Source organism: Adelges cooleyi, unplaced genomic scaffold, assembly GCF_023614345.1.
Source record: "Adelges cooleyi isolate 19-005CV unplaced genomic scaffold, UGA_ACOO_1.1 ACOO_flye_CR_arks_rails_tigmint_CR_PRNA_108, whole genome shotgun sequence".
Classification (NCBI taxonomy): Eukaryota; Metazoa; Arthropoda; class Insecta; order Hemiptera; family Adelgidae; genus Adelges; species Adelges cooleyi.
In genome coordinates, this window is record NW_026095761.1 from 7,017,605 (window position 1) to 7,042,090 (window position 24,486).

General features: G+C 31.9%; 1 protein-coding gene across 4 annotated transcripts in view; it reads right to left on the bottom strand.

Moving 5' to 3' along the window:
* Nucleotides 1-22,996, bottom strand: part of LOC126839480 (BAI1-associated protein 3) — a 124,697-nt gene extending 101,701 nt beyond the window's left edge. For all 4 annotated transcript variants that reach the window (XM_050574811.1, XM_050574831.1, XM_050574822.1 and 1 more), the window contains exon 1: nucleotides 22,728-22,996. The gene's annotated coding sequence lies outside the window, so the exon portion shown is untranslated. The remainder of the gene's footprint in view (nucleotides 1-22,727) is intronic.
* Between the last annotated feature and the right edge of the window lie 1,490 nt (nucleotides 22,997-24,486).

Here is a 24,486-nt window from a genome sequence, read left to right on the forward strand (position 1 = left end):
AATCTTAATTTTTTTTTTACCCTCGATATCCCGAAAATGTTTTTCGACGCACAAAATTAACCGGGCGGTCGAATATAGTATTTGCAAAAAATAACATTTAATTGTAAAAAAAAAAGTGCACAAACGGGTTGGTCGCAATAGAGTTAACGCAGTTGCCGGCAGACATGCAAATTGTCTGTGGCGATTCGTTAGTTTTAAAAATTTCAGTGTACTACCAAAAGGGCGAGAGAATGGTAGAGAAAATGTTTTTTCTGAATCGATCCGATTAATTTATTATGATAATTACTTGTGCATGTGTTTTATATTTGAAAACAAGTTTATTACAAAAGAAAAAAAAATGTTCAAACACTGTAAAATTAATGAATGTAATAATTCCAATGCCGGTATAATAAAAGTTTGCATTAATCCTTAACGACCCTTAGCATTTAAAAGGATGGTCTGGTATGCTGCCTTGTACAGTTTATGTATTTTCAGTAATCTCTCTCTTATATATATATATATATATATATATATACTTATACACACTAAATCAGTAAATTAGGAATTCAGCTAAAATAATTATTTTCACTATTGTAGTGTTTTTGTAAGCTGATACCAAAACTAGCTCATCTCAACAGCGAATGGAAAACTCTAGACACTTAATACACTACTGTGTAATATAGCAGGCGTCAGGTCAAGAGGTGAGGCCAACGAGTATTTGAATAGAACCAGAAGACCGGAAAAACAATATTATATAAATTATTTCTAGTTCAATTATTCACATAGATTTCGATTCATTATAATTTTTAATTCTAATAACTCGAATATACACAGCCATTACTCTGATAAAAAAAAAAATACTCGGGAGCCAAAGACGTTTTTCAAGGTTTCTCACTTTTGCCAAACGGACTTAGACTGTTTAAAATAGGATTTTATGATAATTATTTTGTCAGAGTGGATGTGCCGATAAAAACAAATTAAAATTGTTGAGAAAAAACCCGTACCCACTTGTTTTCCAAAAAAGTAGTTATGTATGAAATTACAAATGACATGATAATTGTGAAGTATATTTATTTAAAACTCTCCGAAATTATTTATTATTGAAATAAAATGTGGTTTTTTAGCTAACATTAATTATCAAATTAAAGTTATCGAGTATTATAACGAACAATTTAATTAAGTGCACGTCATTTTAGGGCATAAAAAAGATGGCTATAATTAAAATTAAACGACCTGAACGACCCTGAACGGGTATTTTATTCATTTTTATTTCTATAAAAAAAGGACTAAAAAAAAGTACACACCGTTAAAAATTGAACAGTGTCCTTATAATAAAAATTATGAAATACCTAATTATGTAATTTATATGCTTACATATTTGTGCATAATTATTCTACTACTTTAAATGGTCTTTTGAAATGAGTTTGATAAGCTTTTGGTATTTAAGAAACTCGAGCATACTTTATACCCAATCACATATACAACTTGATATTGGAATTATTGACAATGGTTATATCTTATGGCTGGTGGTCATTCTGAAAATGTTGAGCGGCACGTTAAGTGTCACAGTGCTGATGTAATTATCATTACTTAAGGATTATGGAGTTGAATTAATAGAAAGTGGATTAGAGATAAGATATTAGAGATACTAGATTGCAGGACATATCCATGTATCTGCATGAAGTGTGGATACTCGCTTAACTTGATTTTATTATTTTTTTTTTTTTGCTTCGGTTAATTTGAACGCGTTGAATAAATATCTAAAACATCTCGCATACCGAATATTTTGCAATGTTGATGTTTTTTGAATTTTAATTTAACCCTTAATTGTATCATATTTCTCAAAGAAAATTTTGTCGGCGGCAGTACAAATAAAATATTTTGTTCACGTATAATAATGCCGGGCTTATAGAGTTACATGGCGTTTTAAAAAAAAAAAAAAAAAAAACATCATCATCCGTTTTATTATATCCCTCGCTGTAATAATAATGTACTATTGTTATAATAATACGTATTTCGCAAGAAATCGCATAAATCATTTTCGCGAAGCTCGTCTTGGGATTACATAATTTCGTACGGACTCAAAGGCAAATAATAATACATCGTAATGCTATGTGTTTTTTTTTTTATATTTGCAATTTAATAAAGTTATTACCGTTGTGTAAATACATCATCAATATTTTACACCAGTGGGATAGCAAGATGTCCGCGGCCGGCGCAGCAAAGCCAAAAACATTTTCGGTTTCTCTTTTACAACTTTACATCTTTTTGACGCGAATATGATGTTTATGGCTGCTGGGTGGAAATACCAGATTTTGCGTGGACATTTTTGCGTCACAAAATCGGTTACTTTTGTCGATAGCACGATTTCAGATGTTAGTATGGTTGCCCAACGCCTACGACAATATTTTCATTTCTCGGCCCCAAAGTTATTCTAAAAAAAACATCTGTTTCGATTAACTACTAGCGCTCCTATCCACGATTCAAAATAACAACCAATCGTAATGCGTTATTATTTGAAATCGTCGTTCTAATCACAATTTATGTAAAATTGAAAATGTTATCCGCTTGGAACGCCGCTAGTTGCTTCTCGAGGGTTTGTAATTTGTTTTGGAGTAACTTCGGACGTCACATTATCACAAACGGTTGGGCAACCGTATTATCTTGAATCGTGGTTGAAAGACAGCTGATAAGGGATTAGTGATAAGATATCAGTGATATCATACCAGTGATAATAGATTAGATTTTAATCCAGATTCAACGATTTGATCGAGGGAATGCAGGAGAGGAGAGAGGAGGCTAAGCCACCACATTCGTAATCCAATGTCTTACCGTCGAGGGAAAGGCGTTTTGAATTTTTATATACCTGAACCTTGGAGCAATGCGGGCAAAAGCTTTTGAGTGTAATGTTTTTCGGCCGTCACATTATTTATTGTGTGTGCCCAGCCGCGGATGAAATAAAAACTCCGCCGAAAAGATGAGCAAAACAACAATAACAACATCACTTGACCCCGGCCTACACGTAGTACGTGCGCGGGTTCGGTTAAAAGCTTTCATGTCGGCAAGATGCCGTACAAATCGACGACGGCGACAGAAGACATTTGTAAGAAGAGGTTATTTCCGTTTCGGTGGCGGCGGTTGTGGAAATGACGGCGGAAGAGACGGCGTCAGGGCTGTATGGACGTATCCAGATCCAACCCGGCAAAAGGGATGGTCATTAATTTCCCCTGGCGACGTGAACACGTTAAAGGACCGTCGGTCAAAAGACGGCAGCCATATCCAATCGGGGGAAAAAATCATTTTTGAAGAAAAAAATTAAGGCGGCACAGTTTGATCACAGGTCTTCGGAAATGATTACATTGAATGTGATAAAATCATTTTCACACAAACGCTTAGAATGTTAAAATAATGTTTTTTTAATAATTCACTCGATTTATCGCAACCCGTCGAAAAAAAAAACAATACACGTTTCATCATTATGTTATGCAGACACTATGGAAAATAAAAACGTTATAGTATTACTTTTGAAAGCTGTTACGATTGACTTTTCAGATAACGATACCGACCTAATACAATGCAGCTTATCAGAGTCGATAATCAGTTTGATCACCAAATAAATATCGCCTAGTAAAATTAGAATAACACAACTAAACAAAACTATTTAAATTTTAGATTTTATAACTTTAACCACTCGATCACTTCATGTCATAGATTAGCACAATCATTACAAATTGTTAGAAAAACTTTTTATAACCGTTTTCTCAAGTTCAAAGTCAGATTAACGCTGTTGTGTTTCGTGTGAGTGGAAACTGTTTTTTTTTAACTATAACTTTTTACTAGTTTATCTAAACATAGTGTACGTAGTGCCTACACTTCTTATTATGCTTACCGAAAAGATCACATTAAACATCCAACGTCGACCGATCAATTTATGTATTTTGATAGTTACCTAAAAAAAAAAAAAAAAATAATAACAGCTGTTAGTTGTTTGTAATTAAATGTTTACTAATAGTTATTAGTAAAAATTACACGATTTAACTACTTAAATTAAATTTAATGGAACAACCATGATTAATGATTTATATATTTATATTAACATTAAATCATAATGAAATATATCGGTAAAGTAGTTTTGGCTTATATCACTCAATTGCACATAATCGTTTATGATCTAATAATTATACTTATAAAAAGAGTTAAGTAACTTATTCGTTATGAAAAGGGTCAAATTCGTTTAATTAAAACTCTTATGGTTGATTAAAAAATAAATTTGAAAAATTGGTATTCACAAATTTAAATAGGTATAGTGATAATTTTTATAATGTTAATCAAGTAAAAATAAATGTTAAGAATACTATTTTTAATTTACCAAAAGTTTAACTTTTTGGATTAAACCTATTTCATAAATAATTCAGTTGTATTTACTGTGAATTATCATTGCACATTGAATACAAACGGTAATTATTGTACAAAGGTTGCGTAAACATAAAAATCATTTTTTTTTTTTTAGATTTTTCTCAATAAATTATATAATACAAATGTACATCACATAAAATGTCGATTACAGCTAAAATTTATAACTCTAATTGAAGATACTAATTGTAGAATTCATAAAACATTACCGGTTCGATAAAATTAAAGGAAAAACTTTTACCTACTTACATTAATTTTAGTTTCTTTTTATATTAGAAAAAATACTGGTCGGTATTTCAGGAATTAAGGATAAGTGTTTTGGTAAACAAATTAATTTTTAGACAAGCGAAATCCTTGTTGTTTTTTTTTATACATAATTTAGTGCCCGCACGTTTAAAGTTTAAACCGCTTTGAAAGTAGTTTACATAATTTAAAAATCTTTACCAAAAATATTCTTTAATCACGCCCGGCAGGAGGTTACTTTTGTTACTTACAGCAGAAAAATTACAGAAAAGGAAATACTGTTATGGTTGAGTACCTTTAATTTTTAGAACACATTTCTTTTGAACTAAAAATGTAATTATATTTTGTTAACATTTCATAGCTGGACTTTTTGGTAAACTTTTAGTTGTAATGTGGTTTTTGGCCACGTGATACAACTTGGTCGGAGTACATCAAGTAACTCACGGTAAGAATACAATATTATGAATTATAATAAATGTAAATGTTGACTTTAATTTTAATGAAGTTATTGCAATAAGTTAAAAATTTACAAATTAATTACACGAAGAGGAAAATGGCACGAACTAAACCGACTAAATCTGACTTTACTGTAGTTTTTAGCATCAATAGTATTACATAATATACTCAAAGGAAAAAACAATTGATAAAAACCGCTTGGGAGCTAAACAGCTATGCCTAAGGATGTATAAGCGTAACGTTCTCTTAACAGCTATTCGAAAGCTCTGGAAACATGTTTTATTTTGTTAATCGCTACACGAGCTACGCCGTTTAGTGTTGTAAATGTGCTGTACAGCGAGACGAGCAGCTCATAATACGGTATATAAAGCACCGTGTCTATTGTTTGACATTTGTTTACTTGTCAATTTTCCGTTTCATAAGCTCCGCAATAATCTTACAGCGCACAGTTTGGTAAATAGCTGTAATATATACATATTACAGCTATTTACGCTATAACATGCGGTTACCGGAAATGAGCTGCAACGATTTCCCGAACAATTTTTCGAGGCGGATATGTTACTACACGACACCGACCGTTGAAAAATGCTCTCGAACCAACAAAACACTCGACGAAGGTCATTAATCAGCCGACCAAAATATCGTTTATCATCGAAATAGGACATGCGCCTAGAAGAAGGTATCTGCGGGATAGAAGAATTGTGTGCTGTGGGCGCACCCCTTTGTGTTGGCCAAACGACACCGCAGTATTCATTTCGGACAGGCGAGTGTAATGTGTATATTATTTATTTCGTTTCTACGTGTGAAAAACATCAGTGCACCACTACACACTAGTCATCACTGACGTCGTATGACAGGTGACTGTGTGAGAATTTTTCATTCATACAATAGTACTATGTTTTCAAGATTAAAACAACCAATCGTACGCGTAATTTAATGAGATGCAAGGGGGGAGTGGGGCTAAGAGAAACTTTTCAATCAGCAGTGCCATTTAGATATGCGACTAGTCTGAAGATCAGGAATACCAAAGCTACTTGCATAGGCCAACAAATCGAAAAAGACTTGCCTAACAAAATGGAGAAATATAGCATAACAAACGTAATCAATCTTTCCCTCGAAAATGAACTATGAACATGTCTATAATGTGTCATGTCTGTTGTCAAACCATCAATCCAATATTGTACTAATGTTTTCCATCAAAACCTCAACAAAACATTTTGAATGTATTTATACTATTGTAGTGTAAAAAATTGAGAAAAAAAAATTTCATATGATTTGTACATTAACTTAATAGTCAAATAGAATTTGAATATTAAATATTTTGGTATGATAACCCTCGTTTAAATAATTACCATCTTACTCGAAACTGCTTAAAACTTTATTGATAAATAATCCATTTTAAGCAAATTTTAGCTATTTTAAAAGAGATGCAAACATTTTGTTTTTTAGTATATTCGAGTTATCTAAATTATTTGAGTCTAATAATTAGACAATAGTTTTCGTAAGCATTTTTTTGATAAATAAGCTTATAAGTATCTTAAACTTCGTATCTTTATTTTAATATTTTTCTTGACAGATTTTTTAAAAGCCCTTTTGCACAAAACAAAATATTGACCTATACCATTTTGCACATACCTAAACTACCAGTATTGATTGAAAAACTCTTTTGATAACAATGAGATAACTAAAACGCTTATTTAAAGTAGCGGTTCTACAGATCAAAAGCTGCGTAACATTGTAAAAATGGTATATTCTTTTTTTAAAAACCATAATTATTGACCTTTACCACTTCTCGCAAAAACAACATTTTAATTCGTCGTCGTTTCGTCTTTCAAATACAATTTTTGGAAGAAAAAAATATTTTGAAGCCGCACATTGTACAACGTTAACAATAATTAATGCCAGCCACCGACCAGACCAGCCTTCATTATGCTTTTAAAGTTCTTTGAAATTCAAAAATGTTCATTATCCATTTTTAGCTTGATGTGTAAACGTGACCGGATTTTGAAATAATTCTCCAATAAATTAACGGACCGAAGCAAAAAATAATAATTAAAAATTAATCAACTTCTTGGCCCACCTTACAAAGCACGTAGGTGCCGGAACGCGTTTAATTATTGTATGTTATTTAAATAAAATCGTTTTGATTCGAACTCACGCTGTTGTTGTAGTTGTCGTCCAATATAAATGACTTTCACACAACTTTGGCTGTGATCAGACGACTTAGTTAGGTAAGTCCGGACGGCTTAAACCAAAGTAAAACTTTGCGGGTATAATGACTGCCGCTTTAGCTTTATAACACGGCAAAGTAATTTGTCAAAGTTTTACCGGGCCATTATTTTCCGAAGAATTCTATTAAAAAAACAACGTCACGGATTCTTCTATTATGATAGGATTATGCAAATTAATTACTATAAAAATGTAATAAAATGTGTTTTGTGAAATCGTTTCCTAACAGTCTACGACGGAAACATACGTTTGGAAATTGAATTGCCATTAAAAAAAAGCTTTTATAAGTTTTAGTTTCGGTGTTTCTTTTTTCAATAAATTTTATATTGTATACATCTTCATAGCGGGCTTGAAACTGTAAAACTTTATTTATTTTACTTTTAATGAAACGCTTCAATGAAAAATGCCGGCAGTGAAAATATTAAATATCTTTAGATATAATTGTATGGATAATTATGTGCTTTAAATTGTATTTTCAGGTTTGGGGAGAATACGATTGGGGTTGGTCGTCTGCTTATATAATATAAATTAATGTGTTGGTGTTAAAAACACCTTTTTAGTTCTACATATGCGCTAGAAAAAAAAATTGGGTTTCATTAACAAATCATTATTGTTTCTAAGGGTTTTGCATTTAGTTTGGAAAAAAACTTTTCCTCAGTGCATTTTTTTAGCGTGTGCTATTTTCAGATTAGGTGGTTAACGTTTTAAAACGATGACCAGCCATTATTGAACCGAAATCCGTTTTACAGCCTTTCATAATACGTTGGAAATAGGCCGGTAACAGACAATATAGAGATTACCCATCACCCTTGTATTTATGGCTTGCTCTATATGTATACAGCTTATAATCCTCCCACTAGGAGCAAGTGGGAATAATCCTTCTTGCCACGGCTTTATACTGCACTTAACCACATTGCCATTGCTTGGTTCACAATGATAAAAAAACCACCGTAACGCTTATTTGACTCGAATATACGCACAACATTTTATTACCGACAGTAATAATTCCCAAACAATAGGTGAAAACGAAACCGACAAGTATAACAGGTTAGCCTATATTTCAGCGTGTACTGTAGTATACAACCTGATAGATATAATTGACCCAATACAAGGCCAGTACAGTTAAACCTTTAAGGTACGATTTCTGATCTACATACAGACTTGCAACATGATAACAATATCAGTGCGTTGCTTTTGGAAGTACCTGGGATAATAAAAAACTTGCTGAAAATATGTTGACTGTTTAAATCCCAGTATAAATAAGTTAAAAATTTAGGACGGGAGGTGGAGTACGTTTTAGTAATGCGTACAGATAATATATACTACTGGTCCGTTACACTACACTTCACCCTTCCTCCCGTCCTAAGATTAAACTTTAAAAATGATCATTGAAAACTAGTCGTAGACTAGGCATATTTTTCAGCATGGTAATCTTAGTTAGATCGGATTAATATTGGACAGGTTTCAAAAGCCTAAATATAGAACTCTAGAATTTACAAAAAATAAATACAAGAATTTTAATATTCTTTAATACTGTAAAATAAATTTCAAAAACTACAAAGTTAAAATTACATTTAGAGAAAATAAGTGTCTTACGTTAAATGAAGCATCCTGTAAAGAAAACTAACTTATTTTTCTGCCGACTGGGTGGTTTGTTGACATAATAAAACGGTTATTAAATAAGAAATGGTAGATTCTAGCGATGCTATCATTAAAAAACTAATGGTCATAAGAAGAAAAACGTGAATAAACTATTGCAAAGTCTATTTTAATAACTCGACAAGATTTGTATGATTTGGTTTTCTATAGTTTCCTATAGTTTTAATTTCACAATTTCTTATATTGTGTTTTACTTACTTATCTTTGCATAGCCGTTAGATTTTATCGTTATTATTGTTAAGCCATTTTATTCGAAAACTTTAATATCATGCATCTGAAATTACTACAGACGTTTTATAATATACTATTTTTTAGTATTTTCTTTCGAAACTTCTTTGTCTTAAAAACTCGGGTTAACGAGGCCATAGTTTTTTTCCACTGTAAACACATTCTGCAAATACATATATTGGCCATAATACATTGTATAATATAACAGTGTTATTATCAGAGTTAATAAAATCGAGTTAAAATGTTTAATAATTTATTACAATACGGTACATTAACCCGAATGGTACATGTAAGTCCAGAGGGTCCGTGGGTTCAAAAAAATGTTTACAAAAATGGTTTTGTTATTTGAGTTATTAAATATTTTTTTATTATTGCGGGGCAAGTAATAAACTTGGCCTGGGGAGGAAACACTTTTAAGGACTTCGATCATTAAAGTGACCGCCGCTAAGTCCAAAAATTGCTGTGTATCACGCGCGTGCTATCAAAACAATGGCGATTTCATATTGTTAATGCGTTACGATAACTCTCAAGTTATAAACCAGCAACTCCTATATATAATAATGTACAACCTCTTTCGAGTAAAAATAAATACAAGTTCTATTTTATTACTTGCAAGCACGACACGCGCATATCGTGTAACGTAGAAACAGTTTAAAAAGAAATAATAATCCTTTTCAATTATTCTTCTTTTTTATCTGCCGGAAATCGACTAAAAACAGCGAGGAAGTATAAAAAAATCATTCAGCTCTTATAGGAAACCGGCCGTGCTTTTTTTCGAAGAAAAATCTCATAAAAATTGCCTAATTGACATTAAGTATATGCATGATACGGATAGGCCGAGACTGATGGACGATTTCGGAAGCCACGTCAGCCGTTTAAATTATCTTGTTTTTATATGTTGTTATTATGAACGTACCGAACACTTCCGATATTGTAAAACATTTAAAGAAATTTAACAGAAATAACACAATGGTTCTTAAACGGCGACAAAGAAAAATATGAACTTTTCTCGCCGTAGAAGAATAAATAATTGAGCGATACACCAAAACGGTCGTTTTCATTATACCCTTACGGAAATTTAATATAATAATGATTGTAATTCACTTTTCAACATAGGCATTTAATGTTATTTTTTTAATTATACAATAATCCGCCAGAACCTAACCTCATCAGAACGAGTAGTGAAAATTATTGTTATTTTTATTGAAAACTATGAGCAAAGTAAAATTATACAATGCACAATTTAGAATCCATATTCATAACATTGACGACAATATGATTTGAATGATTAAATTTAGATTATTGACTTTTCTTACAACCCTAATGAGTACCGAAAATCCTACTGATATCCTTGAGGACTCTTATGCAGGAACTTTTTCTCTTTTTTCTCGACGAGTGTTCATTTTTGTATTTCCCTCAATATTGATTAAATTGTTTCATTATGCTTGCTCCTACACAAACGTTTGGCCCTCAACTTTGGGAAATCACTACTATGATTTCTGTCTACATACTTACATATATTTCAATTAATTTACATTAGCCATAACAGCTAGTGTCAGGCGTATATGCTTGAATGCCGTTCCCAAAGTAGCAGATGTTATTTAGTAAATGTGCGACGCCGTTCATTCTTCGAAAGCCAGCCAATAGAAATCAATTTACTGGGATTCTTTTAAACTAATTAAGAAATGCGCAAATAAAAATAAAACTTGATGAATATTCTTCAAATGAATTCCTGGCACTACTTCAAAACTCGTTAAAAAATAGTTACGTTTTATTACTCGATTAACTGGATCAATTAATCGCATACTAAACATTCGGCGCTTACCTGAGATGAACTTATAATACACAATAACTACACTGTGGGAATTTCACGTTTATTAATTTTTATCTCTTTCATCTCACCTAATCATCTCTTTGTCTGCCCGACCGGCTTTAATTTAACTAAATATTAATCACTGAACGTGTACAAATGACAATAGTTTGTATAATTTTTTCGGGTCAAACAAACATTAAATAATTCATTAAAATATAACCCACCAATCACCGATCGCTGAATATCTATTGATCCTTTGAGTCTTTAATGAACATCTCTACAGTCCGGTATTAATATCTTTATTAAAAGTATTTTTATGGCCAACAAAAAGTAGACAAAACGTCTAGAATGTACGGTTAAAGCCATTAAATTGCACGCCCACGTTAGTTATCGTTAGCGACAATCTAACTGTAGTTAATTTTCTAAGATTTTGAAAACCGAAATATACTTAACCCATTAGTAACGGTAACTATTCAAATTTCCTTTGTTCATGCAAAACAGATAAGCCAAAGTTTTACTCTTATCCCAATCGTGAAACATAATAAACAACATAATTTTATTAGTTTCCTAAATTTTAAGTGTCTTTGTACGCCGTTAAAACTTTTAATTACCTTAACAAAGCCTATTTTCTGGCAACGTTTAATATAAATGGATACATTTATATCTGCTGTACATTTAAAATTATAAAAATCCAACGACACATAATAAAATTACAGTTAAACAAATTTCTGAACTATCATACAAAATATACGATTCGTGTTTTAAATTCTATTTTTACAATTTAATTTAGTTCAGAATACAATAATTGTTACTATAATTACAAAATCTAGTATGTTGTTATGACTATGAACTAGCTTGAAAATGGTTAGGACTGCGCTCTGTATTAGTAATTATTACCATCAATCAGCAGAAACAAGTTTTCTAACAACACAAGAAACGCAAAAATATCCACTATAAGTTTATTGGACGGGATCAGATTTTATCATGTATTTTACAATATGTCCAAATGCATAACTAATAGTCCAACTCCCAAGTATAAATCACTTTTAAATGAAAAAAATATTATGCAATTCACTAAACGTTCCAAGGGAAAATGCATTTAAAAATATTTTTATACAGTTTTAAACAAAATGGCCGATGAGCTGGTTAATTTAATTATATTGTTATGCTGCCTGATATACTTTCATTATCATATAATTTCACACATATCCTATAGCTAATGTTATCAAGTACGATAGCTTCAATACTGAATTGGTTTGTAATATTTTTTCGGTTTGTGGCATGCTTTATTTTTGTTTGTGTCCACCTTGTATTTCAGTCATTAAAACAGAATTACATTTCTATTTTACATTATATTATACATTATCCATCACGATCGGCCCAACTACATTCCACAGGATCGAGACGGTGTATTATTTTCAACATTATGTATGCAGTGTTAAATACATTTATTACTACCGTATTATTTTGAAAAATGAAATACAATTTACGAGGATTTATCGCCAATGAAGTCTGTGTGGACGAGTTTCTTTTTGACGTTTCACCACCAAGTATGATGTCTGTTCCTGTGTGTGTGTTTTTTTGTATTCAACTTGGCGTTCAGTAAACATTTTGTTACCGCCATTCCCTCGGGGGAATAGCTCGCCGAAACACGCATAGAGCAGTGACCAAAGTAAGTGTATTAAAAATAGTCCGGGCAACTTTATCCAGTTTTTGAAAAGTACTTATAGACGGTCGCTGTTGCGTGCCGTCCGCAGTCGCGTTTAAATGGAGTCTTACTTGAAAATAATTTTTGTATACTTATAAATAGACGGACTCGAGTGGATTCGAAATGATTATTCGCACGATACGGGCGAATTCCAAAAATGGTTTATAAACCGTTAAGCCGCGCATCCACCGTACAACGGCCGCCCGGATCGTAATCGTCGACCCGAGTGCCGGCAATAGGTATATCGTGTGATAAGAGCGACAATACTAATTATTATTTTGTATAATAGATTCTACGGGCACGCGATCAAAGGCCGTAAAAAAAATAAAAAAATAACATTATTAACCGAATACTGCGAATAATTATATGTTACCGCTCTCGTTGGTCACCACGCGTTACGGGCAAAACAACAGCTTTAAATTAAAAAAAAAAAAGGAAAACTAGCTAATCCATATTATATTATTTATATGACTATATAGCATATTATATCGTTTCGGTCAAATGCAATTGATGTTATTGCTTAAATATTTACACACTATTCGGTTGACCACAGTTGCACAATAATATGTCAAAATATTCGGTCGTCGAATATATTATTAACATTATATATTAATAGGTTATCTTTTCAAACAAAACGCATGTTGGGCAAGTTACGATAGATTTCCGGAAAAGCTTATCGGATTCAAACCGAATTTTGCCTAACCATTATGTACATGCTATTGTATTCAGTTTCGTCGAACAATTTAAGGTGTATTTCCGGTCGAATATTAGTTTTAACATGAATTATTACTGTCGTCGAAAATTTGCGTGACGCTTTTGTGACACAAAGGGCTGGAGAAGGAGGAGTGGAAAGGGGGAATGGGGAGGGGATAGGTAAGTGATAAGTGTGGATGGTGATACGAGGAAATCGATAATTCCTGGATAACTGATAAGAGATGATTGAAAAGATACAGAAAATTAGCTGATAAAAAGAAATGTTCATGATCCAATGTCTGAACTTTGAGGGTGATTTTTAGAACATGAATATGTCTTATGGCTTGAGCAATTTTAATTGCAGTTGATTTCTGGCTACACTAATTTGCTCAACAACTTTACTGATTTTGAGTTCTCACTGTCCAGTATCTTCTGGTTATGCTGTGATAGTGGTAAGAACAGTGATTAGTAAGTAACGACAACCTGCCAAAGATTAAAATATAGTGATGATAATAATAATTATTAATAAATAGACGATACAAACTACACAATTATTTAGCTAATAGGACCTACCATTTATAAAGAAAATACATATTTTATTTATTACCTTCGACAAAAACTCCAAAACAGCCATTCAAATATAAAATACAAATAATATACTATAACTGTTTGATGATTTTACATACTCGTGTAACTACAGGGATTTTTTTATTTTCTTAGTCATATTTTAAGGCTAAGCTCGTATTTGAACTTGACGTGTACTCAAGGCAATTATTTGGTTTGTTTATCAAAAAATTATCGGATTAGGGAAGATAATTTTTAAGATGTGGCAAGATGAGGCATAACGATTTTATATTCAAGCAATATAATATTATTAGGAATTATTAATATTTATACAACATTATTGAAACATTTGGGTTATTTATAATTAATTTCATGACAAAATGTTATAAGATTACTGTGCAGATATTATAATAAAATATTTCCTTTTTGTACATGTTTTTCAATAAAAATATTTCAAATATATAATATATTGTTGTATTATTTACTCATTTTACTTTTCTTAACCATGATGAAATTTTTTTTTATTAAATTCGAGTAATATGCAACACCAATCCAGGCAACCCGGTTAAGTTTATTGTGCTGAAAATCGTTTTACCTTCGGTACGCTATTTTTCATTAACGGGTTGGACTTTTTTTAATTTTTTTTTTATCGCGTGTTCATGATTTTATCACTGAATCTCAAAGGCGTGGTTTTGTTTTAAATTTAAAACTGCGGCACAGAAAATTGCCGACAAAATATATTTTACGACACGCTATTTTCCAGTGTCGACTAAACAGGTTATGATTTACGAATCGCATTTGTTGTGTAGTAGTAAATTTCTAATAATTGGACGTTGAAATAAACCCTATCTATCGGCGCTACTATTATGTTATCCAAACAACAATTACTGCGGTCTTATACCGAATATTATTGTGAGTTACACGCTATACACCATATAATTTCAAGTCGACCCGATCGTAAGTAAATGTCGTTTATCGCGTCCAAAAAAAGGGTAAAACGAATTTCGCAAAATTAATCCATCTCAGAGTTAAAAACAAAATGTATATAATATAATATAATATATATTGGGATAAGAAATCATCGTGTATATTTTTGTTAGTGGTCTCAAGTAAATTTGAAAGTGATGGGTATGAAAAACACTCACAATTTACTGAAAAGAACGTTTTTTTTAAACTATTTAAATATAATTTTAATTAATGCTAAGTATAAATACACTGGTTGAATATCCGACTAAAACATTTTTGTAGAGAAATCTTATGTCTTGAAATTAAACGTTAATTTTTCACATAATATAACTACTGACTTTCGTGATCTCGTGTAAATACTGCGCTTCACGGGTTGTTTAATGATTATTTCAAAAATTAACCTAACGGAACAAAAAGACGGATGCCTAAGGTTGGCGACGGTGTCATTGTGTATGATGACGCATTGCGAGACTTATACCTATGTACGTATAACCTCTTCGCAAAGATAGCGGTTTAATTAAATTTCATCCGGGCCGACGCTTTATACCGATTATATTATTATACGGGTTCACCAGAAGATTTCCCATAGGCATTGTGATAGCGACCCGAGATATGATTACCTATTCTTGATCACCTACAGCAATCATTTATCTACTGTCAGCGGCCAATATGCCGTTCCACGAAATTGTACTACTAACATTCCCTATTTGGAGCTTCTGAATATGTGCTACACACTTTGGTATGATGTTACTCATACACATTGCGGAATCGACTTTTGTCACGACGCCACCGTATTCAGAAACCGATATCTAATCGTTTTAAATAGTAGTTTTTGAGAGTAACTTTTAAATATATTATATTAATCTACATATCTGATTTATCTACTTAAGTATAAAATAGTACAATACAAATAATCACTGATCGATAACCACTTTTGATTAAATCCTTTTTGAGTTATTCCATATTTAAATATGTTCTATGGGAGAAATGGGAAGTGTAGATGAGTTGTTCTTGGATAAATATTGGTCAAGTCAAAGTTTAGTCAGTGCAGTTAAAAATCTATGTAGTTTAATGGAGAATACGCTAAGGAGTTTGATAAATCTTAATGACAATACAATTATTTTGTTCTGATAAAACCGTTGCTTTTCTTTTAAATAGATTTTTTATTAAAATTTTGATATTTAAAAAAAATAAAATATTTATGTTATACTTTACTTGGTTCTACTGTTTTACGGCAAAACGTAGGTATAGATTTGCTATTTAGACATAACCGTATCGTATCTCTAATATGAAGAAAAGTTTTTTTAAAAAAAATTGTATTTTGACTAAGTACTACTTAGTTGATTGAAGTCTAACAACTCAATTACAATGTCGGCAAGGAAACCGGATAAGCCGCTAAAACTCAAATGACAACAATTTCTTTCCCCTGTTTCGCGCATGTGCTGGAACAATAATAATCAACAACTTTCATATTATTTAGATTTTCAGTACATTTAGGCACTTTGCCAACTTTATTATCATTTTACCCCTCGTTAGGCAACACGGTTTTTTTTTTCATTATGTATGGTTTTCAGTCCTTTTACCAACCTTCCAAAAGAAGGAGCTCCATAGTAATCGAGTACATAATGTATAATTATTTAACGGGTGGGTAAATATTGTTAAATTATACAATGAATATAATACATTGAAATGGATTCAGTACAAAGTGCAAAGCGAGCGAGTGCCGGCTGTTGCAAGACCGTTATGTATTTATTGTTTTCAACCTGTAGCTCGGTTTCCTTTAAGACCGCCTTCCTGTAGTCTAGAATACTTCTCAGCGGCCGAGCTTAACGACAATAATATCAAATAACAGGAAACGAGTATTACCAAATTTTACCGTCGAATTAATTAGCACTTTAATTAAACTGATGATTTTTAATCTCTACTTAGGCGAACGTGTAGCTAGAGCTTCGTGCGGGATACATTATGCGCATATATATTTTATAATATCATGTTTGTGTAAAAAATGGGAGATAGTGAAATTCCCGGCTGATCGATTTTTATTTAAATCGTTTTTCGCGAGTTTAGATACACACATATAAATAGTATATTCATATCCAACGCACAGCGAAGCCTGTAGGGAAATAAAATATTATCATAAGTAGTGATTATGTCGGGTGAATTTTCTTTTCCGAGTTTTTCCCCAAAATGCCGCAAGCCGCTACGATGACATGTGCTGGGCGACCAGAAAAAAATGAAAAAGGCGCATTCTCATAAAAAAAGCTGTATTTTTTTTTTTTAATATGCATGTATCACCGCGTTCTCTAAACGATGTTGCGCGTGGCCTTTGATAGGGAAACGCATTTTTTCTCGATGTCAAGTAGATTTATGGCGAAAGCCCAACAGCCGAGTGTCCCACAAGATATGAGCGTGCACGAAAAATATATATTGTGATAACGCTTCCGTCTGACTCGAACCTCTACCACGACAGGCTTTACACGGTCTGTGCGGAGAGCCCAAACACCAAGTTTTGTTCCTAACGGTTATAAAATATTATTATCATATCGGTTTGTTTGCACACAACCATAAATCACGGTACAATGAGATGGGTGTTGGGATCATTTAAGGTGTAAAAACAAATAAATTCAGTTTTATTCTCTGCCCTTGTTGTAAGTACATATTTATTATTTACAACTAATGTACACGTATTATTTTATAAATTGCCATTAGAAAGTGACGGGCTATATTTTGTTACAGAATTTGATCTACAAAATAGCTAAAAACTATTTTAAAGTACTGCTCAAAGAAATTAAATGTAATACTCTCTTGTACAATACAGTGGCTTTCGAGAATTGTTTAATTAGTTTTTGTAAATTTATTGTCGGATGATTAGCTCACTGTTGCATCTATACGTTATCTAGGTACCGTTCAAAAATTCAGCAGTGCGCTTGAAGAAATAATAGAATATTTTGGAGTATTAGGATTTGTTAAGTTACAGAAAAAAATATTTTACAAGTATAGTTTTTTTACGGTTCTGAAAAACAATTGTAACATTATAATACGCGATGGAGTCGGCGATTTTCTAGGGGGGGAAAAGTTATCTTGAATGATATAATAAAAACAACTTATTGTTCTTAAGGTCTATTGTTTGTATGATTGTCTAAGGCGTCCGACAACGAAAAATACTGGGTTTGACTAGGACTGTGATGGCGGTTGAAAGAGTATTATAATACTTTATTTTTTTTATTTTTCAATAAACCTCAATGTTCTCACTGTTCCGACGTCGCCGTTCAAATACACGGGACGACCACGGTGGATCTCATTAAACAGAGTGCCGTGCTCTTAACGGTGTGTGAAAGGTTTGCTATTACTCTTTTTCGCCGTTTCCCTAGACGAAAGAAATATAAAACAAAAAGTCAGGTATTACTTCCCACGGCTAATCTTTAAAATTACCAAACCACGCAGCTCTCACGACAAAATAAAAAGAAACAATTCAAAAACGCTCTCTGAAAATAAAAACCCGTTGATGCAAAACGACTCGGCAGACCCTTTATTTTTTGTATGAAACCTAATACGAAAAAAATACAATAACTCGCGGTTTTCCAGTGGTATTTGCATTTACCTATTAGTAGTATAAAATACATAACACATCTTATATCGTATGCAACGCTTATCGCTTAATTAGTAGAATTTAGTTAGAACTAACAATTATTATTGATATCTTTAAAAGTATCTAAACATACATAATATTGTAAACGTTGCGTCGTTCAATTATGCAACTAAATTTACAAGCAGTAAAATTCAAAACATGGATCTAGATTATGTAGGTATTTTTTATATAGCATGTGGCATATTGTGTGTATAAGTCGAAAGGGTTGTGTTGAAATTCCATTAGTATTCCATAGAAATCTACATAGGTTTTAAATAATATGTGTCGACCCCTTGAACAACCGCGGTCGGGGTCCTATATTTTGAACCAAGATGAGTTTACTAGTTAATCAATAGCCAACAAAAAATTGACAACCTGTTTATACCAAAGATTAACCCATTTAACTCGTTCAATTACTTTCCATACAATTTGTCATTTGACAAAGTGTTTATGATAGTACTTTTTATTGGACAAAAAGTTTATACTCTGATTTTTTGTTCATTCTTGATGGAATGACCCCACTCGTAATAAAAGTATACAAGTACTTAAAAACCAATGCGTGGGCCCTTCTGGTCATCGAGAGAAAGTGGATTTTTATTAAATCATATAATATCGAATGGACATATTTATTTATTTCAACTACTTTTTTTATCGGGTGTACTTTCTTTTTACCACAAAAGTAAATAATCGGTATCGCGAACAAAACGATTTGTCGGAATTCGAGATTAGTTTTTTATTCTAAACCCCCTAAGCGTTTACCTCTTGAAACCACCGAAACGGATACGCATAGTAAAATACCCTACCGTATTTATATAGTATTAGAGACTTCTACAGAATCCGCAGGAGTTGTTTGCGGAAGAACCGATAAAGTTTGAAATAAATGAGGAAAATTAAATCGGTGAACTTTCGGACAGGTGAGCGCCAACGGTTGTCGGACCGTAGTTGTTGTTAGGAACTTATCGTGAAATTCGGTATTTTTTTTTTTTTTTGCTGTTGTTCAAGCGGGATACAGGTGGTGAGACGGAAATTAGCCATAGAGGAGGGGGGAGGGAAAACAGGGGCATACAATATACTATTTAATACGAAAAGAATGTACGGCGTAGGGAAATTTTAATTAAAAACTTCCGTTTTGTGTGTATCTTTTTGATGCACCGGTGTTGCGAATTCTTTTCCAGGACACCGGAACGACCGACTAATTAAACCCGTCGGTTACACTGCTTTGGACTTAAAAGGGGAAATTGTAATTTTAATACCAGAAACGACCGTGGACATGTGCTAACCGCTCAGTCCTTATTTGTGTGTGTCGGTTTGAGTTTAGCCCAAACGCGATGGAATTCTACTAATTAGGCGAGTGGCCGAAATTAAGTTTCCCACAGGATTCGTCGTACACGTCAGCCTGTATGTATAATAATTATAATACATAGGTAACGGTTGTAGTAAGAGATGGAAAGCAATAAGAAATGTAATTACAAAGTTATCCCTGCCACTCGACCGAGTAAAAATTATTCCATCGCAACGGCACGACGGTAAAAACAATTTTCTACTAGGTATTCAATTGTTTTGAAGAAAAAAAACCGAATTATAATCTTCAGAAACAAAATTGCAGCGTTAGGGGATATAAATTTTACTATTTACTTGACTATTACTATATATTTAACTTGGTACAATTATATACTTGATTTTGACTCTTTTTCGCCGACATATTTGTTTTTATCATCGAATATTATATGAAGAAGAGGTATATGTGCAATAATCTTGTATATTTCAATCATGGTCATATAGAAAGGGTTGGAAACTTTTTTCATTTCACCTTTTAAAGCGTAGTTTTAAAAATAGATTTGATCAAGTGTGGTTTTAGTTTTTGTACATTTTTCTCAAAGACCGGCTGCAGTCATTTTGCTGGCTTTTTGTTTTCACTTTTATAACCCAACAATAAGCGATAACCTTTTTATTCAAACGCGTGCATGCAGCTAAATTGCATAACCAATACGCCGTCTTAAAACAAATCCCTTTTTGAAAGTATGACGGTCGATATAAACTTATAGAACTGATTGAATCTAAAAAGAAGACACGACCTTAGCGTTCAGCACACAGGAATAACTTAAAAATGTTTTCTATAGGTATGTCTTTTTGAGGAATGGTGGAAATATTATTATATTATTCCCAGACGGCTAAACAATATAAATAAATTTAAATTGTTGACGAAAATGATTCCAGTATTTTTATTTTATGTTCAAGCAATGTCTCGGTACTAAATTTAATTTTTCAAAAATGTTATGCACAAATTATTATTTAAATAATGGAAATATAAAATGTTTTTACAGCATATTTTTGTAAATTACATTTGTAAAACAATACATTTTGTGCTATGCAATCGCTATAGAATATTAAAAACATATTAAGAAGCGGTTTGACAACATTTTAAAAATATTTAAATTTTGAAATAAAAAAATATTATTTTAATATTAAAACAATTTGTATACTCATTGTAAAATCAGTATTTTATGATTAATATTTTTGAGTTTTAGGCTTAAATTTTTTTTAAATATGTTTTAAACGTTAAACAAAGTTTTGATAAAATTGCCTTTTATTCGTTAGTTATATGGATCAGATAGGCATTAGAATTAATAAATCTAAATAAAATATTCAAAGTGAATTACTATTAATTAGTATTTCATTATACACGTTATGCGATGGATAAATTAACAAAAATTTAATTTATGATATTAATTAGGTTAACTTTAAGTGTGAAGTGATTAAAAATGCAATTACAATACAACTTTAGACTTAACTAACAGTGTTTAATTAAATATTATAATGTACATAAAAAATATTATACTGCCAATCTTAGAATTAAATAACTGTCGATACCGACGATGGAAACTAACAAGTCATAATTAATTACAAAATTAATTAAACACCTCTAAGGAATATCAGATTGATAGTAATTTTTTATTTTAACGGTTTTAATATAGTATTAATTAATAAATTTAATTTAAAAATTTAATTACGCCATATAAAATAAGCAAACTAACTATTCTACTAGCAAACTAACATTATAGGTTTTAAATTAATTTTTTATTTATTTTGTTGTAAGTAATAATTATCGAGAAACGGCATTAACGTTTAATTCAGTTTGTTCATTACATATATTCATAAGAGTAATGCCGTTTACGGTAATTTATGAAGATAGTAATATGATAACAATTACCTAAGGTAAATAGTTAATAAAAATATTATCGTGTTATTAATTTTTTTGAGGTAAACATATTATCATCTCCGGATAAAAATTAAACTTGTATTAAAGCTGTATAAAAAGCATGAACTTAAGTATATAAAAAAATTGACGCTGTAATTGAGTACTTAAAAAATTATAAGTGGACTCGACGAGGGTAGGTTTGGTAAACGCAAACACTTAACAACATTTATCTTTCAGCTTAAGAACTTACAAGTGTATTTACTTAATTTGTAGTTTTTCAAATTTACAACTTTTCGGTAATGTAATAAATATGTTATTCGCAGGAATAACAAAAAAAATTGCCATACTAAAACAAGGGAACCTTTGTAGCTTGCATTTAATTAGTAATGTACCTTAAGTTAGCTCAACATCAAAAACCCTTAAGCGATTTGTGATTAAAATTTTATAAACGCTATTTTATTCACACAAAATTACTCCTTTGTAAATTATTATCATTCGAGACCTCAAAAATAAACGCGTTATAACAAGTAATCGACGAGAAATCTAAAGCAAACGCATTTCCGTTTAGGTACAATACAAAAACGGTTATACTTCGAAAATAAGTATTTCAAACTATTTATGGTCGAGAAAATAGTTCCAAAACGTTGTTAGGATATTTTCGGAATGATATAACGTACACAGCAATTATATATTTCTAAAACATCATAAATAATATATAAATACTTGACCGATATTTGTCAAAAAGATTAAGTTAGGTGAAATATCTGGTAGACAATCAAATGCCGTTTAGCAACGTTAATATTTCCCGAATATTATAAATTTAATAAAAATATATATTATACGTGGATGTTTTTCAACGGCTTTGAACAAAGCATGTATAATATTGGGTTATCATATTTTCGTCTAAAGATAAACAAATCCGTGCAAACAATCCGTACCAGGGACTCACCTGTGTGAATCGCCGAGTAACAAGACGTGTCTGGCCGTGTTCGGTCACGTGATCTCGACGACGGCAAAGGCGACAAGTCTGGGCTCTTTGGGTTTTTACCAAAAAAACCTATTAGTAAGCCGCGCGTTTTCGATTTTTGACGGGTATTTTTTCGAATAAAACTTTTTTTTTTTTAATTTAGAATTCACAAAACGATCAAAAAACGTGTTGTCCGAGTCGCGATGTGCTCTCTCGATGGTAAACCGTTTACTACGGAGGACGACCGTCCGCAAAGGACTGCGGCTCAAGAATACGATGTGTACACGGTGTACGGCAGCCTTGTGTCACGCTAAGGGTTGTCAACAGGTGCCGCCGCGCGCGCGGTTCTTTCAGGGTGGCGAGGTATCGCTCTAAACTTCAACCCTCGGCCTTTGCTTTACACCCCCGCGCCCCACATTCACCTCCTGACCATACATTGGGGGGGTTGAAGAAGCGTAGCGCGCAGTAGCCGTACTCGATCCTGCCGCGTACCCGTCTTACAACTGTTACACCCCTTCATACAATATGAAATGAAAATAAAAGCCAGTAAAGTGGGGACAGAACATTTCGGATGCAGGGGGTCACAGGCTTACAGGAATTGTTCATAACCGAAAACGATGAAACCCCTTTCGGGGGTAAACGCTTCAACGCGAATCTGTGGACGGTAAAAAATAAAAGGAAAAAAAAACCGATAAAACCATTGGTAATAGCTGCAAAGTACTTAAAATTATATTTTCATACCATTAGGGTTGATTGCCTTGAAATGTGCGATCGATTGTGTTATTTACCGCAATTAACAATAGAATGAACATATGTTTTGGCTACCTGTTGACTATTGAGATACACTCACCCATGACAACTTTAGAACTTTACAACGGTCAAAGTGAAAATTTTCTCTTTTTTTCTGTGGTTTTCCTTTATAAAAAAAGTTTGACTACAATTCTTAAGATAATCGTAATTAATGTTATTTTCCCATTTTAGATCTAAATTCAGTCTTATTTTCAGAACTTAAGCCCTAAAACTTCATATAAAAAGGGAAACAATGAAATAAATTCCACTCCCTCTAAGGAAAGAGCTTTATGATATTTTTTAGGGTTGTCAACGTTCATCGATAGTACTTTATATTAAGAATTTTTATATGAATTTTGGAACTAATTCGACTATTTTTAAATAAGTTATAAAGTGTAGTTTTAACAAAATATATAAAACCATTCTAAACATACGGACTCTTTACAAACATTTTTCTTAGAAAACCAACAAATCCGCGTCCTTATATCTCAAATTATACACTTTATGGTTACTAAAGATTGTACAGGAAGAAGTTCAACAAGCTTACGCTTTTATAAACGTTTTCATAACCAGCTACAAACCCATTCTAATCCGCTTACTAAAAAAATTGTCGTCGCTATCCATTAGCGGAATTCCTCCAAGATGCTTAAGTGCAAGTAAAGTCGTGACCTCTTAAATCAATAAGAGCAATAATAAATGTTTTAAAAAAAGTAAACTTTTAATTAGGAAGTGCATTAGGTTTTTTGTCAAAATACTCATGTGTAAATACATATTATAGTGCATAATATACTTGAAGGGTACAGGGAAAAAACCAGTAGTCACTTTTTTTCTAATCTAAGAAAAACACGTTTATGTAATGCTAAAATGTGTTTTAAAATGTTAAAGAAATACTTAAAACTTTTAAAAATATTGTATATTTTTGTTTATAATCATGCTTAAAAGTAAAGAACAG